The sequence below is a fragment of the Thalassophryne amazonica genome, chromosome 4 (assembly GCF_902500255.1).
Source record: "Thalassophryne amazonica chromosome 4, fThaAma1.1, whole genome shotgun sequence".
Classification (NCBI taxonomy): Eukaryota; Metazoa; Chordata; class Actinopteri; order Batrachoidiformes; family Batrachoididae; genus Thalassophryne; species Thalassophryne amazonica.
The window spans coordinates 7,120,544-7,147,616 of record NC_047106.1 but is presented as its reverse complement, the minus strand read 5'-3'; the positions used below and the strand labels follow the sequence as shown (position 1 = coordinate 7,147,616).

Below are 27,073 nucleotides of genomic sequence, written 5' to 3'. Positions count from 1 at the left end.
GGAGATTGGCCTATAATTAGCTAAGATAGCTGGGTCAAGTGATGGCTTTTTAAGTAATGGTTTAATTACTGCCACCTTAAAGGCCTGTGGTACATAACCAACTAACAAAGATAGATTGATCATATTTAAGATTGAAGCATTAAATAATGGTAGGACTTCCTTGAGCAGCCTGGCAGGAATGGGGTCTAATAAGCATGTTGATGGTTTGGATGAAGTAACTAATGAAAATAACTCAGACAGAACAATCGGAGAGAAAGAGTCTAACCAAATACCGGCATCACTGAAAGCAGCCAAAGATAACGATACATCTTTGGGATGGTTATGAGTAATTTTTTCTCTAATAGTCAAAATTTGTTAGCAAAGAAAGTCATGAAGTCATTACTAGTTAAAGTTAATGGAATACTCAGCTCAATAGAGCTCTGACTCTTTGTCAGCCTGGCTACAGTGCTGAAAAGAAACCTGGGGTTGTTCTTATTTTCTTCAATTAGTGATGAGTAGAAAGATGTCCTAGCTTCACGAAGGGCTTTCTTATAGAGCAACAAACTCTTTTTCCAGGCTAAGTGAAGATCTTCTAAATTAGTGAGACGCCATTTCCTCTCCAACTTACGGGTTATCTGCTTTAAGCTACGAGTTTGTGAGTTATACCACGGAGTCAGACACTTCTGATTTAAAGCTCTCTTTTTCAGAGGAGCTACAGCATCCAAAGTTGTCTTCAATGAGGATGTAAAACTATTGACAAGATACTCTAACTCCCTTACAGAGTTTAGGTAGCTACTCTGCTCTGTGTTGGTATATGACATTAGAGAACATAAAGAAGGAATCATATCCTTAAACCTAGTTACAGCGCTTTCTGAAAGACTTCTAGTGTAATGAAACTTATTCCCCACTGCAGGGTAGTCCATCAGGGTAAATGTAAATGTTATTAAAAATGATCAGACAAAAGGGAGTTTTCAGGGAATACTGTTAAGTCTTCTATTTCCATACCATAAGTCAGAACAAGATCTAAAATATGATTAAAGTGGTGGGTGGACTCATTTACTTTTTGAGCAAAGCCGATAGAGTCTAATAATAGATTAAATGCAGTGTTGAGGCTGTCATTCTCAGCATCTGTGTGGATGTTAAAATCGCCCACTATAATTATCTTGTCTGAGCTAAGCACTAAGTCAGACAAAAGGTCTGAAAATTCACAGAGAAACTCACAGTAACGACCAGGTGGACGATAGATAATAACAAATAAAACTGGTTTTTGGGACTTCCAATTTGGATGGACAAGACTAAGAGACAAGCTTTCAAATGAATTAAAGCTCTGTCTAGGTTTTTGATTAATTAATAAGCTGGAATGGAAGATTGCTGCTAATCCTCCGCCCCGGCCCGTGCTACGAGCATTCTGACAGTTAGTGTGACTCGGGGGTGTTGACTCATTTAAACTAACATATTCATCCTGCTGTAACCAAGTTTCTGTTAGGCAGAATAAATCAATACGTTGATCAATTATTATATCATTTACCAACAGGGACTTAGAAGAAAGAGACCTAATGTTTAATAGACCACATTTAACTGTTTTAGTCTGTGGTGCAATTGAAGGTGCTATATTATTTTTTCTTTTTGAATTTTTATGCTTAAATAGATTTTTGCTAGTTATTGGTGGTCTGGGAGCAGGCACCGTCTCTACGGGGATGGGGTAATAGGGGGATGGCAGGGGGAGAGAAGCTGCAGAGAGGTGTATAAGACCACAGCTCTGCCTCCTGGTCCCAACGCTAGACAGTCACAGTTTGGAGGATCCCAAAAAATTGGCCAGATTTCTAGAAATGAGAGCTGCTCCCTCTAAAGTGGGATGGATGCCCTCTCTCCTAACAAGACCAGGTTTTCCCCAGAAGCTTTGCCAATTATCAATGAAGCCCACCTCATTTTTTGGACACCACTCAGACAGCCAGCAATTCAAGGAGAACATGCGGCTAAACATGTCACTCCCGGTCTGATTGGGGAGGGGCCCAGAGAAAACAACAGAGTCCGACATTGTTTTTGCAAAGTTACACACCGATTCAATGTTAATTTTAGTGACCTCCGATTGGCGTAACCGAGTGTCATTACTGCCGACGTGAATTACAATCTTACCAAATTTACGCTTAGCCTTAGCCAGCAATTTCAAATGTCCTTCGATGTCGCCTGCTCTGGCCCCCGGAAGACAATTGACAATGGTTGCTGGTGTCGCTAACTTCACATTTCTCAAAACAGAGTCGCCAATAACCAGAGTTTGATCCTCGGCGAGTGTATCGTCGAGTGGGGAAAAACGGTTAGAGATGTGAACGGGTTGACGGTGTACACGGGGCTTCTGTTTAGGGCTACGCTTCCTCCTCACAGTCACCCAGTCAGCCTGCCTTCCCGACTGCACGGGGTCTGCCAGGGGGGAACTAACGGCGGCTAAGCTACCTTGGTCCGCACCGACTACAGGGGCCTGGCTAGCTGTAGAATTTTCCACGGTGCGGAGCCGAGCCTCCAATTCGCCCAGCCTGGCCTCCAAAGCTACGAATAAGCTGCACTTATTACATGTACCGTTACTGCTAAAAGAGGCCGAGGAATAACTAAACATTTCACACCCAGAGCAGAAAAGTACGGGAGAGACAGGAGAAGCCGCCATGCTAAAACGGCTAAGAGCTAGTAGCTACGCTAAACTAGCGGATTCCCAAACAGGGAATCCGACACTAGACAGGCTGTGGAGCAGCACAGGTAACGCACGACAACAGTGCTAAAATAAAATAAAAATCCACTAGACAGGCTGTGGAGCAGCACAGGTAACGCACAACAACAGTGCTAAAAAATAAAATAAAATAAAAATAAAAATCCACTGGACAGGCTGTGGAGCAGCACAGGCAACGCACGACAACAGTGCTAAAACAAAATAAAAATCCACTAGACAGGCTGTGGAGCAGCACAGGTAACGCACGACAACAGTGCTAAAATAAAATAAAAATCCACTAGACAGGCTGTGGAGCAGCACAGGTAACGCACAACAACAGTGCTAAAAAATAAAAATAAAAATCCACTGGACAGGCTGTGGAGCAGCACAGGCAACGCACGACAACAGTGCTAAAACAAAATAAAAATCCACTAGACAGGCTGTGGAGCAGCACAGGTAACGCACGACAACAGTGCTAAAACAAAATAGAAATCCACTAGACAGGCTGTGGAGCAGCACAGGCAACGCACGACAACAGTGCTAAAACAAAATAGAAATCCACTAGACAGGCTGTGGAGCAGCACAGGTAACGCACGACAACAGTGCTAAAACAAAATAGAAATCCACTAGACAGGCTGTGGAGCAGCACAGGTAACGCACAACAACAGTGCTAAAACAAAATAGAAATCCACTAGACAGGCTGTGGAGCAGCACAGGTAACGCACAACAACAGTGCTAAAACAAAATAAAATCCACTAGACAGGCTGTGGAGCAGCACAGGTAACGCACGACAACAGTGCTAAAACAAAATAAAAATCCACTAGACAGGCTGTGGAGCAGCACAGGTAACGCACGACAACAGTGCTAAAATAAAATAAAAATCCACTAGACAGGCTGTGGAGCAGCACAGGTAACGCACAACAACAGTGCTAAAAAATAAAAATAAAAATCCACTGGACAGGCTGTGGAGCAGCACAGGCAACGCACGACAACAGTGCTAAAACAATAATAAATAAAATCCACTAGGACAGGCTGTGGAGCAGCACAGGCAACGCACGACAACAGTGCTAAAACAAAATAGAAATCCACTAGACAGGCTGTGGAGCAGCACAGGCAACGCACGACAACAGTGCTAAAACAAAATAGAAATCCACTAGACAGGCTGTGGAGCAGCACAGGCAACGCACGACAACAGTGCTAAAACAAAATAGAAATCCACTAGACAGGCTGTGGAGCAGCACAGGTAACGCACGACAACAGTGCTAAAACAAAATAGAAATCCACTAGACAGGCTGTGGAGCAGCACAGGTAACGCACAACAACAGTGCTAAAACAAAATAGAAATCCACTAGACAGGCTGTGGAGCAGCACAGGTAACGCACAACAACAGTGCTAAAACAAAATAAAAATCCACTAGGACAGGCTGTGGAGCAGCACAGGTAACGCACGACAACAGTGCTAAACAAATAAAAATCCACTGGACAGGCTGTGGAGCAGCACAGGTAACGCACGACAACAGCGCTAAATAAAAATCCACTGGACAGGCTGTGGAGCAGCACAGGTAACACACGACAACAGTGCTAAAACAAAATCAAAATCCACTGGACAGGCTGTGGAGCAGCACAGGCAACACACGACAACAGTGCTAAAAAATAAAATAAAAATCAAAATCCACTGGACAGGCTGTGGAGCAGCACAGGCAACGCACGACAACAGTGCTAAAACAAAATAAAAATCCACTGGACAGGCTGTGGAGCAGCACAGGTAACACACGACAACAGTGCTAAAAAATAAAATAAAAATCAAAATCCACTGGACAGGCTGTGGAGCAGCACAGGTAACACACGACAACAGTGCTAAAAAATAAAATAAAAATAAAAATCCACTGGACAGGCTGTGGAGCAGCACAGGTAACGCACGACAACAGTGCTAAAACAAAATAGAAATCCACTAGACAGGCTGTGGAGCAGCACAGGCAACGCACGACAACAGTGCTAAAACAAAATAGAAATCCACTAGACAGGCTGTGGAGCAGCACAGGTAACGCACGACAACAGTGCTAAAACAAAATAGAAATCCACTAGACAGGCTGTGGAGCAGCACAGGTAACGCACAACAACAGTGCTAAAACAAAATAGAAATCCACTAGACAGGCTGTGGAGCAGCACAGGTAACGCACAACAACAGTGCTAAAACAAAATAAAAATCCACTAGACAGGCTGTGGAGCAGCACAGGTAACGCACGACAACAGTGCTAAAACAAAATAAAAATCCACTGGACAGGCTGTGGAGCAGCACAGGTAACGCACGACAACAGCGCTAAATAAAAATCCACTGGACAGGCTGTGGAGCAGCACAGGTAACGCACGACAACAGTGCTAAAAAATAAAATAAAAATCCACTGGACAGGCTGTGGAGCAGCACAGGCAACGCACGACAACAGTGGTAAAAAAAAAAAATAAAAAAATAAAAAAATAAAATAAAATAATAAAATAAAAATCCACTGGACAGGCTGCGGAGCAGCACAGGTAACACACGACAACAGTGGTAAAAAATAAAATAAAAATCCACTGGACAGGCTGTGGAGCAGCACAGGTAACACACGACAACAGTGCTAAAAAAAAAAAATAAAAAATAAAAAAATAAAATAAAATAATAAAATAAAAATCCACTGGACAGGCTGCGGAGCAGCACAGGTAACACACGACAACAGTGGTAAAAAATAAAATAAAAATCCACTGGACAGGCTGTGGAGCAGCACAGGTAACACACGACAACAGTGCCAAAAAACAAAACAAAAATCCACTGAACAGGCTGTGGAGCAGCACAGGTAACACACGACAACAGTGCCAAAAAACAAAACAAAAATCCACTGAACAGGCTGTGGAGCAGCACAGGTAACGCACGACAACAGTGCTAAAATAAAATAAAAATCCACTAGGCAGGCTGTGGAGCAGCACGACAACAGTGCTAAAAATAAAATAAAAATCCACTGGACAGGCTGTGGAGCAGCACAGGCAACGCACGACAACAGTGCTAAAAAATAAAATAAAAATCCACTGGACAGGCTGTGGAGCAGCACAGGTAACGCACGACAACAGTGCTAAAATAAAATAAAAATCCACTAGGCAGGCTGTGGAGCAGCACGACAACAGTGCTAAAAAATAAAATAAAAATAAAAACAAAAGTGTTAGCAAGCTAGTTAGCTTGCCAACGCTGATGAAGGTTAGCTGATAAAAGAGCTCCGTCGCGATGCTTCGACCGTTAGAGGTCTTCTTTAGGCGTTGGAGCACGGTGAAAAAGTAAAAAAAAGTAAAAAAGTCTTGAAAAAGACTGTTAATTCAAAGAACTCAAACAGCTCAGTTCAAACAGCTAACAGATACAGCAGAACACCGCTGTGCTCCGGAACCAGAAAAAAGTCCACCCTCCACCACAATAAGGTCTACACACAATAAGGTCACAATATTCTACTCAATAGGCTGGAGAATTACTTTGGGATTACTTGCATCGTTGACATCCTACCTAGCCAGTCGCTCTCATTGTGTCCCGTAGAATGACATCACTTCAAACCTTGTCCCAATGAAAATTGGGGTTCCACTTTTTCTCCATTATATAGCTCCCCTTGGGCACATTTTGCAGTGTTTTGGGATTACTTTTCACTGCTACACTGATGATAATCAGTTGTAAATGCTAATAACTGTTGGTAATCTCATACACATCAAGACATTATAGGATTGTCTTGCATCATTGAAAGCTGGATGTTGAGCAATTTCTTACTTTTAAATTTGGAGAAGACTGAAATGCTGGTTCTTGATCCAGTGAGACACAGACATCAGTTTGACCAGTTAACGCTTAACCTACACTCATGTGTCACACATCACACTGACAAAGTGAGGACCTTTGAGGTGATTTTTGAGTTCACATTGTCCTTAGACCTACACATCTGAAATATTACGAGGAGAGTTTTCTTCCACCTGTATATATGCACTATATGCAAATATAGTGAAGATTCATCCCATCCTGTCTATGGCTGATGCTGAGACCCTGATTCATGCATTTGTTTCTTCAAGATTGGACAACTGCAATGTTCTATTTTCTGGTTTACCGCAGTCCAGCATTAGGGCTGTCCAATTGGTTCATGAGACTGCTTTTTCCACCATTGTAATATAGCGAGTATTCATCCCATCCTCTCTATGACTGATGCAAAGACCCTGATCCATTTAATTGTCTCCTCTAGACTGGATTATTGCAGTGGTCTATTCCCTGGTTTACTGCAGTCCAGCATTAGATGTCTCCAATTGATTCAAAATGCTGCTGCCAGAATTTTAACAAGAAGCAGAAAGTTCAACCACATTACACCAATTTTGGCCTACCTTCACTGGCTTCCTGTCTCTGTGAGGTCTAATGTTATGGTTCTGTTACTAAGTTCTAAAATTATCCATAGACTAGCATCTCCTTACCTAGCTGACCTAATTACACCCTACGTACTGGCTGATGCTGTGCATTCTCAGGACGCAGGACTACATTGTGTTCGCCTTCTCTTATCATGCCACTGTCTTGTGGAATGATCTCCCTGCAGAGATAAAATGGTCAGATTGTGCAGAGACATTCAAGTCCAGACTAAAGACACAGCTATTCTCCCTTATGTATGACTAGCATACTGATATAGTATTGAATTATGTTTCTTCTCCTTTTAATTCATATTATGAGCAGCAGAACAGGTCTCAGCCTCATTATATCTAATGCTTCTCTTGTGATTTACTGCTCGTGAATTAATGCCTCAGGTGCAGTTATTTCCATCTGACTGCTTCTGCTCTTTTTCTTTCTCTCTGAGGCACTGACAACACCTTTAACAGATGCTGATCCTGCACCCCAGTGCATCTGACTGACCACAGGAAACCCTCCCAATTCAACCACCTGGAGACACAGAGACTAAAGATCCACAATCGACTGCTTTTTAATTTTGTTGCTCTTCTCTCTCTGTTTTCTGTTTCTTCTGTTTCTTAAGAAATTCTTGCAAAATTTGTAAAAACCTCGTAACTGTTAGAATGGCCTAAGCAGTGGGTCACCCCTCTGAGTCTGGTCTGCTTGAGGTTGAGGTTTCTTCTTCATTATCATCAGAGGGAGATTTCCTTGCCCCTGTCACCTGTGTGGTTGCTCAGGGGGGTTAATTAGGTTAGACCTTACTTGTGTGAAGCACCTTGAGGCACCTTTGTTGTGATTTGGAGCTCTATAAATAAAATAAATAAATTAAAGGCATTGCAGAAAAGCCACAAATGTGAGAGGATGCCTGAAAAGAGATGGAGTGCATTAAACTAAAAGTAAAACTGAAGAGACACAAGTACATTGTTCTACATGCTTCAACATAAAATCACACACACACACACACACACACACACACACACACACACACACACACACACACACACACACACACACACACACACACACACACACAGAGAGAGAGAATAGAATAGAGTGTCTTTATTGTCATTGTGCATGTGAGCACAACAAAATTAAAGTGCAATCTCCCCTCAGGATGCATATACACATAATAAATAAACCCTAAAATGATATTAAAATTACTACAATAAAACTATGACTAAAAACACCCATAAATTCAACCTTACACAGTGCAGCAATTGCATATATATTTTACAGCGATATTTAGTGCACAAATGGCTCTTGCAACAAAGCTACTTTTCAGTCTGCTTATTTTTGTTTTCAATGACCTGTACCATCTGCCTGATGGCAGCAGTTCAAACAGATGATGTCCAGGGTGGGAGGGGTCCCTGACTATGCCATTTGCCTTCCTGAGGCAGCGAAATGTGTATAGTTCCTCTAGTGAAGGCAAGGGACCAGCCAGTGATCTTCTGGGCTGTGGTAAAAAAAAACTCTCTGGAGAGCTTTCCTGTCTGCGACCGTGCAGCTGGAAAACCACACACAGACAGTAAGTCAGAATGCTCTCTACAGAGCAGCAATAGAAGGCCAACAGCAGTCTCTGTGGAAGATGGTTGTTTCTGAGAACCCCAGAAAGTAGAGTGTCTTCTGTGCCTTCTTGATGGTAGCCATGGTTTTGGTACTCCCTCATGTGCACGCCCAGAAACCGGAGGTCAGAGGCCCTCTCCACACCGTCCCCACCAATCACTAGTGGCTGAATGTTCATTTTCCTCCTCCTGTAGTCCACCACCATCTCCTTTGTCTTTGAGGTGTTTAGGATCAGGTTGTTCTGTCTGCACCACACAGACAGCCGCTGCACCGCCTCTCTATAGGCGGTCTCATCCCCTCCAGAAATGAGTCCCACCACAGAGGTGTCAATTCACGGGGGAAAGATAAATTGATCTGCATTTAACAGACATGTACTCCAAGTCTAGGCAGCAGTAAGTGCTCACATTCATTGAATCTAAACACCAGTTGTTGTTAATAAACATACACAACCCTCCTCTTCTGCTCTTACCGGAGGCCCATGTCCTGTCGTGACGATGTGCTTTGTAGCCTGCAAGCTTGATAGCTTTGTCCGGGATGGATGAATGGAGCCAGGTCTCAGTGAAGAGCATCAAGCAGCAGTCCTTCACTGCTATACAAGCATACAAGCATCGCCAGTTCATCCATCTTATTCGCCTGTGATCTCACATTATCGAGAAAAATGCTGGGGAGTTGAAGTTTGTATGGCCGTCTCCGTAACCTCGCGAAGAAGCCAGCCCTACAGCCGTGCTTCTGCATCCTCTCCCGATGCCACCTGCGGTGCTTGCCATTGCGGATGGTAGTCCACGGAGCTGCTGGAGCTCTGGTGATGTCCTCCAAGATATTGTGAGAGCTGAGAAACCCGGCTGTGATTGTGTGTGTGTGTGTGTGTTTGTGTGTGGCTTGCCTCTACTGGTGGTTGGCTCTCACTGCGGTATTGTATCACTTCCTGTTCCGGAGCACAGCGGTGTTTTGCTGTATCTGTTAGCTGTTTAATCTGTGCAGTTAGATTGATCTAGTTACCTAGATAACGATTTGTTTCACAGTGTAATCTTCACGTGCCTTAACTAAAGCACTCCCTCTGATGAATCATCTCTAAATTATTTACACATTATTCACTTTGTGTGTTTTTAGGAATCCGCTAGCTTAGCGCAGCTACTAGCTCTTAGCCGGTTTAGCATGGTGGCTTCTCCTGTCTCTCCTGCACTTTTCTGCTCTGGGTGTGAAATGTTTAGTTATTCCTCAGCCTCCTTTAGCAGTAATGGTACTTGTAATAAGTGTAGCTTATTCGTAGCTTTGGAGGCCAGGCTGGGAGAATTGGAGACTCGGCTCCGCACCGTGGAAAATTCTACAGCTAGCCAGGCCCCTGTAGTCGGTGCGGACCAAGGTAGCTTAGCTGCAGTTAGTTTCCCTCTGGCAGATCCCGAGCAGCCGGGAAAGCAGGCCGACTGGGTGAGTTTGAGCAGGAAGCATAGTTCTAAATAGAAGCCCCATGTACACCGCCAACCCGTTCACATTTCTAACCGTTTTTCCCCACTCGACGACACACCCGCCGAGGATCAAACTCTGGTTATTGGCGACTCTATTTTGAGAAATGCGAAGTTAGCGACACCAGCAACCATAGTCAATTGTCTTCCGGGGGCCAGAGCAGGCGACATTGAAGGAAATTTGAAACTGCTGGCTAAGGCTAAGCGTAAATTTGGTAAGATTGTAATTCATGTTGGCAGTAATGACACCCGGTTACGCCAATCGGAGGTCACTAAAATTAACATTGAATCGGTGTGTAACTTTGCAAAAACAATGTCGGACTCTGTAGTTTTCTCTGGGCATCCATCCCACTTTGGATGGAGCAGCTCTCATTTCTAGAAATCTGGCCAATTTTCTTAAATCCTCCAAACCGTGACTATCCAGGGTTGGGACCAGGAAGCAGAGTTGTAGTCTTACACACCTCTCTGCAGCTTCTCTCTCCCTGCCATCCCTTCATTACCCCATCCCCGTTGAGATGGTGCCTGCTCCCAGACCACCAATAACTAGCAAAAATCTATTTAAGCATAAAAATTCAAAAAGAAAAAAATAATATAGCACCTTCAACTGCACCACAGACTAAAACAGTTAAATGTGGTCTATTAAACATTAGGTCTCTCTCTTCTAAGTCCCTGTTAGTAAATGATATAATAATTGATCAACATATTGATTTATTCTGCCTTACAGAAACCTGGTTACAGCAGGATGAATATGTTACTTTAAATGAGTCAACACCCCCGAGTCACACTAACTGCCAGAATGCTCGTAGCACGGGCCGAGGCGGAGGATTAGCAGGAATCTTCCATTCCAGCTTATTAATTAATCAAAAACCCAGACAGAGCTTTAATTCATTTGAAAGCTTGACTCTTAGTCTTGTCCATCCAAATTGGAAGTCCCAAAAAACAGTTTTATTTGTTATTATCTATCGTCCACCTGGTCATTACTGTGAGTTTCTCTGTGAATTTTCAGACCTTTTGTCTGACTTAGTGCTTAGCTCAGATAAGATAATTATAGTAATTCCCATTTGAAGACAACCTTGGATGCTGTAGCTCCTCTGAAAAAAAGAGCTTTAAATCAGAAGTGTCTGACTCCGTGGTATAACTCACAAACTCGTAGCTTAAAGCAGATAACCCGTAAGTTGGAGAGGAAATGGCGTCTCACTAATTTAGAAGATCTTCACTTAGCCTGGAAAAAGAGTTTGTTGCTCTATAAAAAAGCCCTCCGTAAAGCTAGGACATCTTTCTACTCATCACTAATTGAAGAAAATAAGAACAACCCCAGGTTTCTTTTCAGCACTGTAGCCAGGCTGACAAAGAGTCAGAGCTCTATTAAGCTGAGTATTCCATTAACTTTAACTAGTAATGACTTCATGACTTTCTTTGCTAACAAAATTTTGACTATTAGAGAAAAAATTACTCATAACCATCCCAAAGATGTATCGTTATCTTTGGCTGCTTTCAGTGATGCCGGTATTTGGTTAGACTCTTTCTCTCCGATTGTTCTGTCTGAGTTATTTTCATTAGTTACTTCATCCAAACCATCAACATGTTTATTAGACCCCATTCCTGCCAGGCTGCTCAAGGAAGTCCTACCATTATTCAATGCTTCAATCTTAAATATGATCAATCTATCTTTGTTAGTTGGTTATGTACCACAGGCCTTTAAGGTGGCAGTAATTAAACCATTACTTAAAAAGCCATCACTTGACCCAGCTATCTTAGCTAATTATAGGCCAATCTCCAACCTTCCTTTTCTCTCAAAGATTCTTGAGAGGGTAGTTGTAAAACAGCTAACTGATCACCTGCAAAGGAATGGTCTATTTGAAGAGTTTCAGTCAGGTTTTAGAATTCATCATAGTACAGAAACAGCATTAGTGAAGGTTACAAATGATCTTCTTATGGCTTCGGACAGTGGACTTATCTCTGTGCTTGTTTTGTTGGACCTCAGTGCTGCTTTTGATACTGTTGACCATAAAATTTTATTACAGAGATTAGAGCATGTCATAGGTATTAAAGGCACTGCGCTGCGGTGGTTTGAATCATATTTGTCTAATAGATTGCAGTTTGTTCATGTAAATGGGGAATCTTCTTCACAGACTAAAGTTAATTATGGAGTTCCACAAGGTTCTGTGCTAGGACCAATTTTATTCACTTTATACATGCTTCCCTTAGCCAGTATTATTTTATTTTATACTTTTATATATTATTTTATACTTTCAGGCTCCTCCTCCTCCTTTTCAACCAACAGAATGACAGGTTAAAAAAAAAAACAAAAAAAAAAACTGACACATAGCACCAAAAGAGAGACCGCTGAGCCGCTGCGTCTCATCTTCAACCACTTAGTCCAATTAGCGGTTGCTGGGGCTGGAGCCTGTCCCAGCAGTCATCGAGTGCAAGGTGGGGTACACCCTGAACAGGATGCCAGTCTGTCGCAGTGCCACATATACACAGACAAACACATTCAGACCCGCATGCACACCGACGGACAATTTTTTAAAGTTTCCAATCCACCTAACCTGTGTGTCTTTTGAATGTGGGAGGAAGCTGGAGCACTGGGAGAGAACCCACACAAACACGGGGAGAACACGCAAACTCCACACAGAAAGGCCACAGGAGTTTGCGTACACATGACCTTCTCGCTGTGAAGCAACAGTGCTAATCAATAAGCCACGGTGCTGCCCAACATAAAATCAACAGAAGAAAAAGCTGCACATTGCTGTAAGCACTGAACACAGAGAGGACAGAACAATATTCAAATCCACGTTACACTGGGAGGCCAAATTACAACAACACTGCCTCAAGTCACTTCACGGCGGGTAAGGTCCAACCTTATGACACTTCTACTGCCATTTTCCATCTGATGCAGTCACTTGAAGCTTTCTTAAGCCTCACTCACAAACTACCACATGTGTTGGATATGGACGTATTGCAGGGAGTGGCTGGTCGCAGCCATGTAGCAGTTATTCGGGGGAAAGTCTGTGAAGGAGTACGGGCGTGGTACTGGTTATGTACAGGCTGCACACCTGTTGTGCACAAGGTGTAGGGAATCCTGCGCCATTATCCCGTGCCAAGTGTATGTCTGATGCACATGATTAGTGTGTGAGCAGTGCTTGTGTACGGCATGTGACTTGCAAATTACCACCCATGTAAGCCAGGAGTATGGACCACCTCTGTGATGCAGGTGGTCTGAACGTGACAGTCACCTCTGACTAGCATCTAACACAAGACAGGAGTGCATATACATGGAAACCCACCACTACCTCCGCTGCCTCACATTCTGACATCGGTGTTCCTGTATTAGCAGAACAAATAACAATTTGTACCTCTTCTCATCTTCTATCACCTGCCTGAAGATGTCCAACACCCACAGATGTTATTGCAGTATGGTGACAGCCATCGACACCCTCAGCTGTCATGCTGAACACACTACGTACATGTTTTTCACAGCCTTATTTATGAAAATCATTCAAAATTACAACAATAAAAATAGCTTGTGTGTATGTGATGCATCCTTTGGACACGAGCCTCGAGGCTGCACCGCTGTCCAAGGTGCTGAAAGAGTGAAAATGCCCACTGTGGGCCTATTCTGCATTATACAACCCCTGGCAAAAATTATGGAATCACCGGCCTCGGAGGATGTTCATTCTGTTGTTTAATTTTGTAGAAAAAAAGCAGATCACAGACATGACACAAAACTAAAGTGATTTCAAATGCCAACTTTCTGGCTTTAAGAAACACTATAAGAAATCAAGAAAAAAAGATTGTGGCAGTCAGTAACGGTTACTTTTTTAGACCAAGCAGAGGAAAAAATATGGACTCACTCAATTCTGAGGAATAAATTATGGAATCACCCTGTAAATTTCCATCCCCAAAACTAACACCTGCATCAAATCAGATCTGCTCGTTGACATTGACCCTATGTCATGAAATTGACCCTATGTGTATTTTTGCAAGGAATGTTTTCACAGTTTTTGCTCTATGGCAAGATGCATTATCTTCTTGAAAAATGATTTCATCATCCTCAAACATCAGAAAAGTGTCCAAAATATCAACGTAAACTTGTGCATTTATTGATGATGTAATGACAGCCATCTCCCCAGTGCCTTTACCTGACATGCAGCCCCATATCATCAATGACTGTGGAAATTTACATGTTCTCTTCAGGCAGTCATCTTTATAAATCTCACTGGAACGCCACCAAACAAAAGTTCCAGCATCATCACCTTGCCCAATGCAGATTCGAGATTCATCACTGAATATGACTTTCATCCAGTCATCCACAGTCCACGATTGCTTTTCTTTAGCCCATTGTAACCTTGTTTTTTTCTGTTTAGGTGTCAATGATGGCTTTCGTTTAGCTTTTCTGTATGTAAATCCCATTTCCTTTAGGCGGTTTCTTACAGTTCGGTCACAGACGTTGACTCCAGTTTCCTCCCATTTGTTCCTCATTTGTTTTGTTGTGCATTTTTGATTTTTGAGACATATTGCTTTAAGTTTTCTGTCTTGATGCTTTGATGTCTTCCTTGGTCTACCAGTATGTTTGCCTTTAACAACCTTCCCATGTTGTTTGTATTTGATCCAGAGTTTAGACACAGCTGACTGTGAACAACCAACATCTTTTGCAACATTGCGTGATGATTTACCCTCTTTTAAGAGTTTGATAATTCTCTCCTTTGTTTCAATTGACATCTCTCCTGTTGGAGCCATGATTCATGTCAGTCCACTTGGTGCAACAGCTCTCCAAGGTGTGATCACTCCTTTTTAGATGCAGACTAACAAGCAGATGTGATTTGATGCAGGTGTTAGTTTTGGGGATGAAAATTTACAGGGTGATTCCATAATTTATTCCTCAGAATTGAGTAAGTCCATATTTTTTTCCTCTGCTTGGTCTAAAAAAGTAACTGTTACTGACTGCCACAATCTTTTTTTCTTGATTTCTTATAGTGTTTCTTAAAGCCAGAAAGTTGCCATTTGAAATGACTTTAGTTTTGTGTCATGTCTGTGATCTGCTTTTTTTCTACAAAAAACAACTGAATGAACATCCTCCGAGGCCGGTGATTCCATAATTTTTGCCAGGGGTTGTAGAGTAGCACTTCGGCACACATCACCACAGAGGTCACATCTGCTCACATCTCCTCTCCCTTCTTAAATTACAACCGGTGTGTCAGATTATTCACGTGTTGGGGCGTGGAGTGAAGGGGGAGGGTGATAATGTGAATTGTGTACAGCCATCTCCCCAGTGCCTTTACCTGACATGCAGCCCCATATCATCAATGACTGTGGAAATTTACATGTTCTCTTCAGGCACTCATCTTTATAAATCTCATTGGAAAGGCACCAAACAAAAGTTCCAGCATCATCACCTTGCCCAATGCAGATTCAAGATTCATCACTGAATATGACTTTCATCCAGTCATCCACAGTCCACAATTGCTTTTCTTTAGCCCATTGTAACCTTGTTTTTTTCTGTTTAGGTGTTAATGATGCCTTTCATTTAGCTTTTCTGTATGTAAATCCCATTTCCTTTAGGCGTTTTCTTACAGTTCTGTCACAGACGTTGACTCTAGTCAACTCCAAAACTAGACGTATTTCACCTTGCATGGTGCGATGCTATTTTTGACTATAAGCATGTACTACTGGCTACAAAACGGGGCTATTGCTCTGATTTAATTAACAAAAAACACTATAATTCAAAGTTCCTGTTCAACACCGTGTCAACACTTATTCAAGGACAACCAAAACAAAGGTTAGTTGCTCTCTGTTTAGTGAGCACCTTGCATGGCAGCACCCTGACAACGGTGTGTGAGTGTGAATGGGTGAATGTGAGGCATAACTGTAAAGCACTTTGAACTTCTGCTGCAAATGGAAAAGTTCAATAAAAATGCAGTCCATTTGCCATTTAACAACCACCTGTAAGTCGCTCTCCATTTAAGGCTGAGGATTTCTCAAATTACTTCTAAAAGAAAATAGATAACATAAACTCAAATATATTCCAGCATGCCTTTGTCCTGTCTCTGCATCCTGTTACTGATGTGGGTGCCATCACTGATAGGTCCCTGAGATTTACAGAATTTGCAGGGCAGTCTCACGTTTTGTTTTGTTTTTTTGTTTTTTTAATGCTCTTGTCACGAAATGAGTCAAATTTTTGTAACAGGTTCTTTTTAACTCACTATTACTAACCTTACTCCCACCCCCAACCCTAACAATATCCACCCCACTTCACTCTTAATTTTGTGCAGCCATCAGAGAATGTAGGTGGGAATTGAAGCTGTGACCTTCTTGCTGTGAGGCAACAGTATTAACCACTAAGTCAGAGTGCCGCCCAACATAAAATCAACAGAAGAAAATTCTGGACATTGCTGTAGCACTGAACACAGAGGGCAGAACAATATTCAGATCCATGTTACACTGGGAGGCCAAATCACCACAACATCACTGCCTCAAGTCACTTCACGGGTGTAACGTCAAACCTTACGACAATTCTACTGCCAATTTCCATCTGATGCAGTCACTTGAAGCTTTCTTAAGCCTCACTCACAAACTACTAACTACTACAAAGTGTTGGACATGCATGTATTGCAGGGAGTGGCAGGTCGCAGCTATGCAGCAGGTATTTGGGGGAAAGTTTGTCAAGGAGTACGGGCGTGGCACTTGTCATGTACAGGCTGCACACCTGTTGTGCACAAGATGTAGGGAATACTGCGCCATTATGCCGTGCCAAGTGTATGTCTGATGTACATGATTAGTGTGTGTGCAGTGCTTGTGGACTGCATGTGACTTGCAAATTACCACCCATGTAAGCCAGGAGTATGGACCACCTCTGTGACGCAGGTGGTCTGGATGTGACAATCACCTCTGATAAGCGTCTAACACAAGACAGTAGTGCGTATACATGGAAACCCACCACTACCTCCGCTGCCTCACGTTCTGACATCGGTAAAAGGTAAAACTGGAGTTGCGTCAGGATGGGCATCCAGTGTAAAACTTGTGCCAATTACCAATGCAGATCTGGTTGTATCCGCTGTGGTGAACTTGAACACAAAATGGGAGGAGCCAAATGGACAACAACAACTAGTTGAGCACCTCAAGCAATATAAATGATATAAAACAAAATATGTTAAAAAATGTTTAGTTTAAATTTTGAAACCAAGAAAACAACTCAAGTTTTCACAGCAACATAAATTGGCACACACCAAAACAATAATCAAATAAATAAAGTGGGCCAAGACCAAGATCAAGAGAAAATAAATTACTTATTTACTTACAGTGAGGAAAATAAGTATTTGAACACCCTGTGATTTTGCAAGTTCTCCCACTTACAAATCATGGAGGGGTCTGAAATTTTCATCTTAGGTGCATGTCCACTGTGAGAGACATAATCTAAAAAAAAAAAAAATCCGGAAATCACAATGTATGATTTTTTAATAATTTACTTGTATGTTACTGCTGCAAATAAGTATTTGAACACCTGTGAAAATCAGTGTTAATATTTGGTACCGTAGCCTTTGTTTGCAACTACAGAGGTCAAACATTTCCTGTAGTTCTTGACCAAGTTTACCACACTGCAGCAGGGATTTTGGTCCACTCCTCCATACAGATCTTCTCTAGATCCTTCATGTTTGGAGTTTCAGCTCCCTCCAAAGATTTTCTATTGAGTTCAGGTCTGGAGACTGGCCAGGCCACTCCAGGACCTTGAAATGCTTCTTACGGAGGCCCTCCTTAGTTGCCCTGGCTGTGTGTTTGGGGTCATTGTCATGCTGGAAGACCCAGCCATGACCCATCTTCAATGCTCTTACTGAGGGAAGGAGGTTGTTTGCCAAAATCTCACAATACATTGTTGTGAAAGTGTAGTGACACAGACCCACAACAGGGGGCGCAAATGAACGGCCAATAGATGAGCCAAAAAGTAACAATTTAATGTTGTGAAATGTGCACAATGAAATACAGACAATCTCAGAATATAATTACAGTCAATCCACAAACGTGACGTGTGGGCAGGCTCGAGGATAGAAGACGTCTGTCCTGAGAAGAGCCGGAACCACACGATTTCCGCCGCCACTGAACCTGGTGAATACTGGAGCCACCAAGTCCCGAATTCCCAGGTGATCACCGTCCCCGACTGTCGGATGGTACTGGTACTGCTGGCGAGAACAAAGACAGTCAAGTGTAGGTGTGTGCACACCCAGTAACAACAACGGTGGGAATGCCACCTCCACCTCTCACTCAATATGTGTTGCAGCGGTCCCTCAGAGGAAAAAGAGTGCCGTCCTGCACAGCCTCCACAAACAAAGGACCGGTACTTCTGCAAACACTCACAATAGACAGATTCAGAAAATACCACAAAGGCTGAGGATATTACCTCCAATGAAGTATGATATCTCGGCGATGAGGTGGAGATGACGTCTGGGTTTTATGGAGTGCGATGATGAAGAATGAGTGACAGCTGTCAGGAGTTAATGAGTGACAGCTGTCACTCCCGGCTGTGTCTGTGGCAGCAGCGCCCTCTCGTGCCTGAAGCCCGCACTTCAGGCAGGGCGCCCTCTGGTGGTGGGCCAGCAGTACCTCCTCTTCTGGCGGCCCACACAACAGGACCCCCCCCCTCAACGGGCGCCTCCTGGCGCCCGACCAGGCTTGTCCGGGTGTCGACGGTAGAAATCGGCCAGGAGGGCCGGATCCAGGATGAAGCTCCTCTTCACCCAGGAGCGTTCTTCGGGTCCATACCCCTCCCAGTCCACCAAATACTGGAACTCCCGGCCCATTCGACGGACGTCCAGGAGCCGGCGCACTGTCCAAGCCGGCTCCCCGTCAATGATCCGGGCAGGAGGCGGCGCCGGACCGGGAGCACAGAGGGGTGAGGTGTGGTGAGGCTTGATTCTGGACACATGAAAAACCGGGTGGATCCGCAGTGAAGCTGGGAGTCAGAGCTTCACTGCGGCAGGACTGAGGATCTTGAGGATCTTGAATGGTCCAATGTAACGGTCCTTCAACTTAGGGGAGTCCACTTGGAGGGGGATGTCCTTCGTGGACAGCCACACCTCCTGCCCGGGCTGGTAAGCAGGGGCCGGGGATCGCCGGCGGTCCGCATGGGTCTTCGCCCTCGTCCGGGCCTTCAACAAGGCAGAGCAGGCGGAGCGCCACACCCGACGGCACTTCCGCAGGTGGGCCTGGACCGAGGGCACACCGACCTCTCCCTCCACCACGGGAAACAATGGGGGCTGATACCCCAAACACACCTCAAACGGGGAGAGGCCGGTGGCAGAGGACACCTGGCTGTTATGTGCATAATCGATCCAGGCCAGATGTTCACTCCAGGCTGTCGGGTGTGCGGACGTTACATAGCGCAGGGCTTGCTCCAATTCCTGATTGGCCCGTTCTGCCTGTCCATTGGTCTGCGGGTGATACCCGGACGAGAAGCTCACAGTGGCCCCCAGTTCCTGGCAGAAGCTCCTCCAGATGTGTGAGGAGAACTGGGGACCACGATCAGAGACGATGTTGGTGGGTATCCCATGCAGACGGACGACGTGGTGGACCAGGAGGTCTGCTGTCTCCTGGGCTGTTGGGAGCTTCGAGAGGGCCACGAAGTGGGCCGCCTTGGAGAATCGGTCCACTATCGTGAAGATGGTGGTGTTGCCCTGGGACGGCGGGAGGCCCATGACGAAATCCAGGCCGATATGGGACCAGGGGCGATGAGGCACAGGAAGTGGCTGGAGAAGCCCTTGGGACCTCTTGTGGTCTGCCTTGCCCCTGGCACAGGTGGTGCAGGCCTGGATGTACTACCGGACGTCGGCCTCCATAGATGCCCACCAGAAGCGCTGCCGGACCTCTGCCACGGTCCTTCGCACCCCTGGATGACAGGAGAGCTTGGAACCGTGACAGAAGTCCAAGACTGCAGCTCTGGCCTCTGGTGGGACGTATAGACGGTTCTTCGGACCGGTTCCGGGGTCCGGGCTCCGTGCCAGGGCCTCCCGGACGGTCTTCTCCACGTCCCAGGTGAGGGTGGCCACGATAGTGGACTCCGGAATGATGGGCACCGGTGGATCCGACAGCACCGTTTTGACTTCGTCTTCGTGTACCCGGGACAAGGCATCCGATCTCTGGTTCTTGGTCCCGGGGCGATAGGTGATCCGGAAGTCAAAACGTCCGAAGAACAGTGACCAGCGAGCTTGCCTGGGGTTCAGCCGCTTGGCGGTCCTGATATACTCCAGGTTCCGATGGTCAGTGAAAACCGTGAACGGCACAGACGCTCCCTCCAACAGGTGTCTCCACTCCTCAAGAGCCTCTTTCACTGCAAGGAGTTCTCGATTGCCGACGTCATAGTTCCGTTCAGCTGGGGTCAACCTGCGAGAAAAGTAGGCACACGGGTGAAGAACCTTATCGGTCTCTCCGCTCTGGGATAGCACGGCTCCTATCCCTGAGTCAGAGGCGTCCACTTCAACCACGAACTGGCGGCTAGGGTCGGGCTGCACCAAAACTGGCGCAGTAGAGAACCGTCATTTCAACTCCTTGAACTCGGCTTCGCACCGATCCGACCAGGTGAAGGGGACTTTTGGAGAGGTCAGGGCTGTCAGGGGGCTAACTACCTGACTGTAGCCCTTAATGAACCTCCTATAGAAATTAGCGAAGCTGAGGAACTGTTGCAGCTTCCTACGGCTTGTTGGTTGGGGCCAATCTCTCACCGCCGCAACCTTGGCCGGATCAGGGGCGACGGAGTTAGAGGAGATGATAAACCCCAGGAAGGACAAAGACATGCGGTGAAACTCGCACTTCCCGCCCTTCACAAACAGTCGGTTCTCTAATAACCGCTGCAGGACCTGATGTACATGCTGGACATGGGTCTCAGGATCCGGAGAAAAGATGAGAATATCGTCCAGATATACGAAGACGAATCGGTGCAGGAAGTCCCGCAAGACATCGTTAACCAAGGCTTGGAACGTCGCGGATGCGTTGGTGAGGCCGAACGGCATGACCAGGTACTCAAAGTGACCTAACGGGGTGTTAAATGCCGTCTTCCATTCGTCTCCCTTCCGGATCCGAACCAGGTGATACGCATTTCTAAGATCCAGCTTAGTAAAGATTTTGGCTCCATGCAGGGGGGTCAACACGGAATCCAACAATGGCAACGGGTATTGGTTGCGAACCGTAATCTCATTCAGCCCCCTGTAATCAATGCATGGACGGAGTCCGCCATCTTTCTTGCCCACAAAAAAGAAACCTGCCCCCATCGGAGAGGTGGAGTTCCGGATCAGCCCGGCAGCTAATGAGTCCCGGATGTAGGTCTCCATTGATTCGCGCTCAGGTCGTGAGAGGTTGTACAGCCTGCTGGACGGGAACTCAGCGCCTGGAACCAAATCAATGGCATAATCGTACGGACGGTGCGGGGGAAGGGTGAGTGCCAGATCCTTGCTGAAGACGTCAGCAAGATCGTGGTACTCAACCGGCACTGCCGTTAGATTGGGAGGGACTTTGACCTCCTCCTTAGCCTGTAAACCGGGAGGAACCGAGGATCCTAAACACACCCGATGGCAGGTTTCGCTCCACTGAACCACCACCCCAGACGGCCAATCAATCCGGGGATTGTGCTTCAACATCCATGGGAAGCCCAAAATCACGCGGGAGGTAGAAGGAGTTACAAAAAACTCAATCTCCTCCCGATGGTTTCCAGACACCACCAGAGTTACTGGTTGTGTCTTGTGTGTGATTAAAGGAAGGAGGGTGCCATCTAGTGCCCGCACCTGCAATGGCAAAGGAAGTGCCACCAGAGGGAGCCCTACCTCCCTTGCCCATCTGCTGTCTAGCAGATTCCCTTCTGACCCCGTGTCCACCAGTGCTGGGGCTTGAAGGGTTAAATCCCCGCTCAGGATTGTAACTGAGAGTCATGTGGCAATCTGTGTGTGTCTCACATGAATGTTTTGACCCCCCCCTTAGCCCAGTCTCTGAGGGCGGTTGTTGTTGTGGCTGTTTGGGGCAGTTTTTCTGTGTGTGCTCCTTTGAGCTGCAGAGAAAACACTCCCCGCGGATCAGCCTCCTCATTTTGGCCCTGTGCGTTTCCCTAACAACGTCAGCAGGGGGAGCTGTTGCCCCCACAGAGCACTGTGGCTGTGGAGCGTGGGGAGGGCGGCCCCTTTTCGAACCCGGAAGGGAGAGGGACGGCGCGTATCCGGCCACGTCCTTCGCCTCGCTCCCGACGGCGTTCCTCCAACCGATTGTCTAACCATATAACGAGATCGATAAGCCCATCTAAATCCCGCGGTTCCTCCTTAGCTACCAGATGCTCCTTCAGGACCAACGACAGTCCGTTTATGAAGGCGGCGCGGAGCGCAACGTTATTCCAGCCGGACCTCGCAGCCGCGATGCGGAAGTCGACTGCGTATTCGGCTGCACACCGGCGCCCCTGTCGCATTGACAGCAGCATTGTTGAAGCGGTCTCTCCTCTGTTAGGGTGATCAAACACTGTTCTGAACTCCCCCACAAACCCAGTGTATGCTGATAACAACCGTGAGTTCTGTTCCCAGAGCGCCGTAGCCCAGGCGCGTGCCTTACCCCGAAGCAGAGCAATCACATAAGCTATTTTACATGACGGGACGTTGTGCGAAGACGAGCGAACACTGCATGAGAAAGTCCACGCACGTCTCCACACAACCTCCGTACGGCTCAGGAGGGCTTATGTATGCTTCAGGGGATGGTGGGAGGGGTTGTTGAACCACCACTGGAACGCTCATATCCTGCACAGGGTCAGCAGGAGGAGGAGCTGCAGCAGCGCCCTGAGCGCTCGCCGCCACCTGCGCGGAGAGAGCCTCCACCCTGCGGTTCAGGAGGATGTTTTGCTCGGTCATTTGATCCAACCGAGCCGTAAAGGCGGTGAGAATGTGCTGCAGCTCACCAATCACGCCTCCTGCAGACGCCTGCGCTCCCTGCTCTCCCATTGGTCGTTCAACAGCCGGGTGACGCCCCTTGGAGTCCATGACGCTGGCCCAGATATCCTGTTGTGAAAGTGTAGTGACACGGACCCACAACAGGGGGCGCAAATGAACGGCCAATAGATGAGCCAAAAAGTAACAATTTAATGTTGTGAAATGTGCACAACGAAATACAGACAATCTCAGAATATAATTACAGTCAATCCACAAAGGTGACGTGTGGGCAGGCTCGAGGATAGAAGACGTCTGTCCTGAGAAGAGCCCGAACCACACGATTTCCACCGCCACTGAACCTGGTGAATACTGGAGCCGCCAAGTCCCGAATTCCCAGGTGATCACCGTCCCCGACTGTCGGATCTGGTACTGCTGGCGAGAACAAAGACAGTCAAGTGTAGGTGTGTGCACACCCAGTAACAACAACGGTGGGAATGCCACCTCCACCTCTCACTCAATATGTGTTGCAGCGGTCCCTCAGAGGAAAAAGAGTGCCGTCCTGCACAGCCTCCACAAACGAAGGACCGGTACTCCTGCAAACACTCACAATAGACAGATTCAGAAAATACCACAAAGGCTGAGGATATTACCTCCAATGAAGCACGATATCTTGGCGATGAGGTGGAGATGACGTCTGGGTTTTATGGAGTGCGATGATGAAGAATGAGTGACAGCTGTCAGGAGTTAATGAGTGACAGTTGTCACTCCCGGCTGTGTCTGTGGCGGCAGCGCCCTCTCGTGCCTGAAGCCCGCACTTCAGGCAGGGCGCCCTCTGGTGGTGGGCCAGCAGTACCTCCTCTTCTGGCAGCCCACACAACAATACATGACCCCATCCATCCTCCCTTCAATACGGTGCAGTCGTTCTGTCCCCTTTGCAGAAGAGCACCCCCAGAGTATGATGTTTCCACCCCCATGCTTCACAGTTGGGATGGTTTTCTTGGGGTTGTTCTCATCCTCTATACATGGTAAGTGGATTTTATTCCAAAAAGCTCTATTCTGGTCTTATCTGACCACATGACCTTCTTCCATGACTCCTCTGGATCATCCAGATGGTCACTGGTGAACTTCAAATGGGCCTGGACATGTGCTGGCTTGAGCAGGGGGACCTTACTGCCCTGCAGGATTTTAAACCATGACAGCATCATGTGTTACTAATGTAATGTTTGGTGGCCCCAAAACAATAATCAAATAAATAAAGTGAGCCAAGCCCAAGATCAACAGAAAATAAATGAGGCTATTACTTACTTACATATCAGTGTGCAAACAATAAAAGCAAAACTTGTAAGAATACTACTAATATTGGAGTTAGGAGGGAACTTTACCCATCACTCTCCAACCCCCTTCAGGACTACTTTGGATCTCTTACTGTTTATTTGGCCATTGCACAAAACAGACAGGAACCAACATAGAATAAAAATACAATAAACCAGCATCTATTTTAAAGTGCAACAATAAAAACAAATCAATATTAAAAAGAATACTTATGCTGCAATTTTAAAGGAAACATAAACTAAAAATCCAAACTACTTCTAAGTTAGTAGTAAGTAAATGAGTAGATCAGCATATTTAACATCACAGTCTTGTATATTCTTCTCTTTAAAATTTTTGCTTCCTGACTTTCTTAGAAGCAAAGACATAATTTTATTGTATCCTAAATTTATTTTTTTAGCATAAGGAAGATGAGCTTTGGGGCCTCCTAGTGGCTTGTGGAGCCCAATGCATTTGATTTGTCTGCATATTGCTAGAAACACCTCTGAGTACAGGCCCCATACGTGCTGAATACATTTTTGATTTTTTACAGAACCTGTAGAATTTGCAGGTGTATTTCCAGTAACATCCATGTGCAGTTTGTCTCCTTCTACAGTGATGTGGCACACATGTCTCACACACAGTTTTGCCATTTTTCCCCTGAAGACTGCCCGCAGGTTTTCCTTGAATTTGTCACCAATCGTCAATACCCTGTGCGCCGTGAAGCAGCGATAGCAGAGTATTATTTTTACTGGTGTGTGTGTGTGTGTGTGTGTGTGTCTGTGTGTCTGTGTGTCTATAGACAATCAATTTTAATCAATTAATCAATTTTTTTATATAGCGCCAAATCACAACAAACAGTTGCCCCAAGGCGCTTTATATTGTAAGGCAAGGCCATACAATAATTATGTAAAACCCCAACGGTCAAAACGACCCCCTGTGAGCAAGCACTTGGCTACAGTGGGAAGAAAAAACTACCTTTTAACAGGAAGAAACCTCCAGCAGAACCAGGCTCAGGGAGGGGCAGTCTTCTGCTGGGACTGGTTGGGGCTGAGGGAGAGAACCAGGAAAAAGACATGCTGTGGAGGGGAGCAGAGATCGATCACTAATGATTAAATGCAGAGTGGTGCATACAGAGCAAAAAGAGAAAGAAACAGTGCATCATGGGAACCCCCCAGCAGTCTACGTCTATAGCAGCATAACTAAGGGATGGTTCAGGGTCACCTGATCCAGCCCTAACTATAAGCTTTAGCAAAAAGGAAAGTTTTAAGCCTAATCTTAAAAGTAGAGAGGGTGTCTGTCTCCCTGATCTGAATTGGGAGCTGGTTCCACAGGAGAGGAGCCTGAAAGCTGAAGGCTCTGCCTCCCATTCTACTCTTACAAACCCTAGGAACTACAAGTAAGCCTGCAGTCTGAGAGCGAAGCGCTCTATTGGGGTGATATGGTACTACGAGGTCCCTAAGATAAGATGGGACCTGATTATTCAAAACCTTATAAGTAAGAAGAAGAATTTTAAATTCTATTCTAGAATTAACAGGAAGCCAATGAAGAGAGGCCAATATGGGTGAGATATGCTCTCTCCTTCTAGTCCCCGTCAGTACTCTAGCTGCAGCATTTTGAATTAACTGAAGGCTTTTTAGGGAACTTTTAGGACAACCTGATAATAATGAATTACAATAGTCCAGCCTAGAGGAAATAAATGCATGAATTAGTTTTTCAGCATCACTCTGAGACAAGACCTTTCTGATTTTAGAGATATTGCGTAAATGCAAAAAAGCAGTCCTACATATTTGTTTAATATGCGCTTTGAATGACATATCCTGATCAAAAATGACTCCAAGATTTCTCACAGTATTACTAGAGGTCAGGGTAATGCCATCCAGAGTAAGGATCTGGTTAGACACCATGTTTCTAAGATTTGTGGGGCCAAGTACAATAACTTCAGTTTTATCTGAGTTTAAAAGCAGGAAATTAGAGGTCATCCATGTCTTTATGTCTGTAAGACAATCCTGCAGTTTAGCTAATTGGTGTGTGTCCTCTGGCTTCATGGATAGATAAAGCTGGGTATCATCTGCGTAACAATGAAAATTTAAGCAATACCGTCTAATAATACTGCCTAAGGGAAGCATGTATAAAGTGAATAAAATTGGTCCTAGCACAGAACCTTGTGGAACTCCATAATTAACTTTAGTCTGTGAAGAAGATTCCCCATTTACATGAACAAATTGTAATCTATTAGACAAATATGATTCAAACCATCGCAGTGCAGTGCCTTTAATACCTATGGCATGCTCTAATCTCTGTAATAAAATTATATGGTCAACAGTATCAAAAGCAGCACTGAGGTCTAACAGAACAAGCACAGAGATGAGTCCACTGTCTGAGGCCATAAGAAGATCATTTGTAACCTACACTAATGCTGTTTCTGTACTATGATGAATTCTAAAACCTGACTGAGACAAGATACTTCAAAAACAGCTGGACAGATTTAATACAAACAGTGGGCTCAGTAAGTGGATAAATATATGAGAAGTGATTAGATTTTGCAAATCATGGCCCGAAAAACATGTTCTGAGTCTTTTTTTGTGTGTGTCTCAACAACAAAGAAGCCTTGATGGCTCAAACCTGTCCGCATAGCTATAAAGATGTGTTTAGATTATGGAGTAGTAAGTAAGCCTAGATGATCTGAAGCATATATTGCTCAACCAACATTTTTGATTGATAGGTATGAATGACTTCATAATGAAGTC

At 45.2% G+C, this 27,073-nt stretch overlaps 1 protein-coding gene across 1 annotated transcript in view; it reads left to right on the top strand.

Annotated features, from left to right (window-relative positions):
- LOC117509385 (glycosyltransferase family 92 protein F13G3.3-like) overlaps window positions 1–27,073 on the top strand; it is a 58,476-nt gene that overhangs the window by 29,678 nt on the left and 1,725 nt on the right. The gene's annotated exons all lie outside the window — the stretch shown is intronic.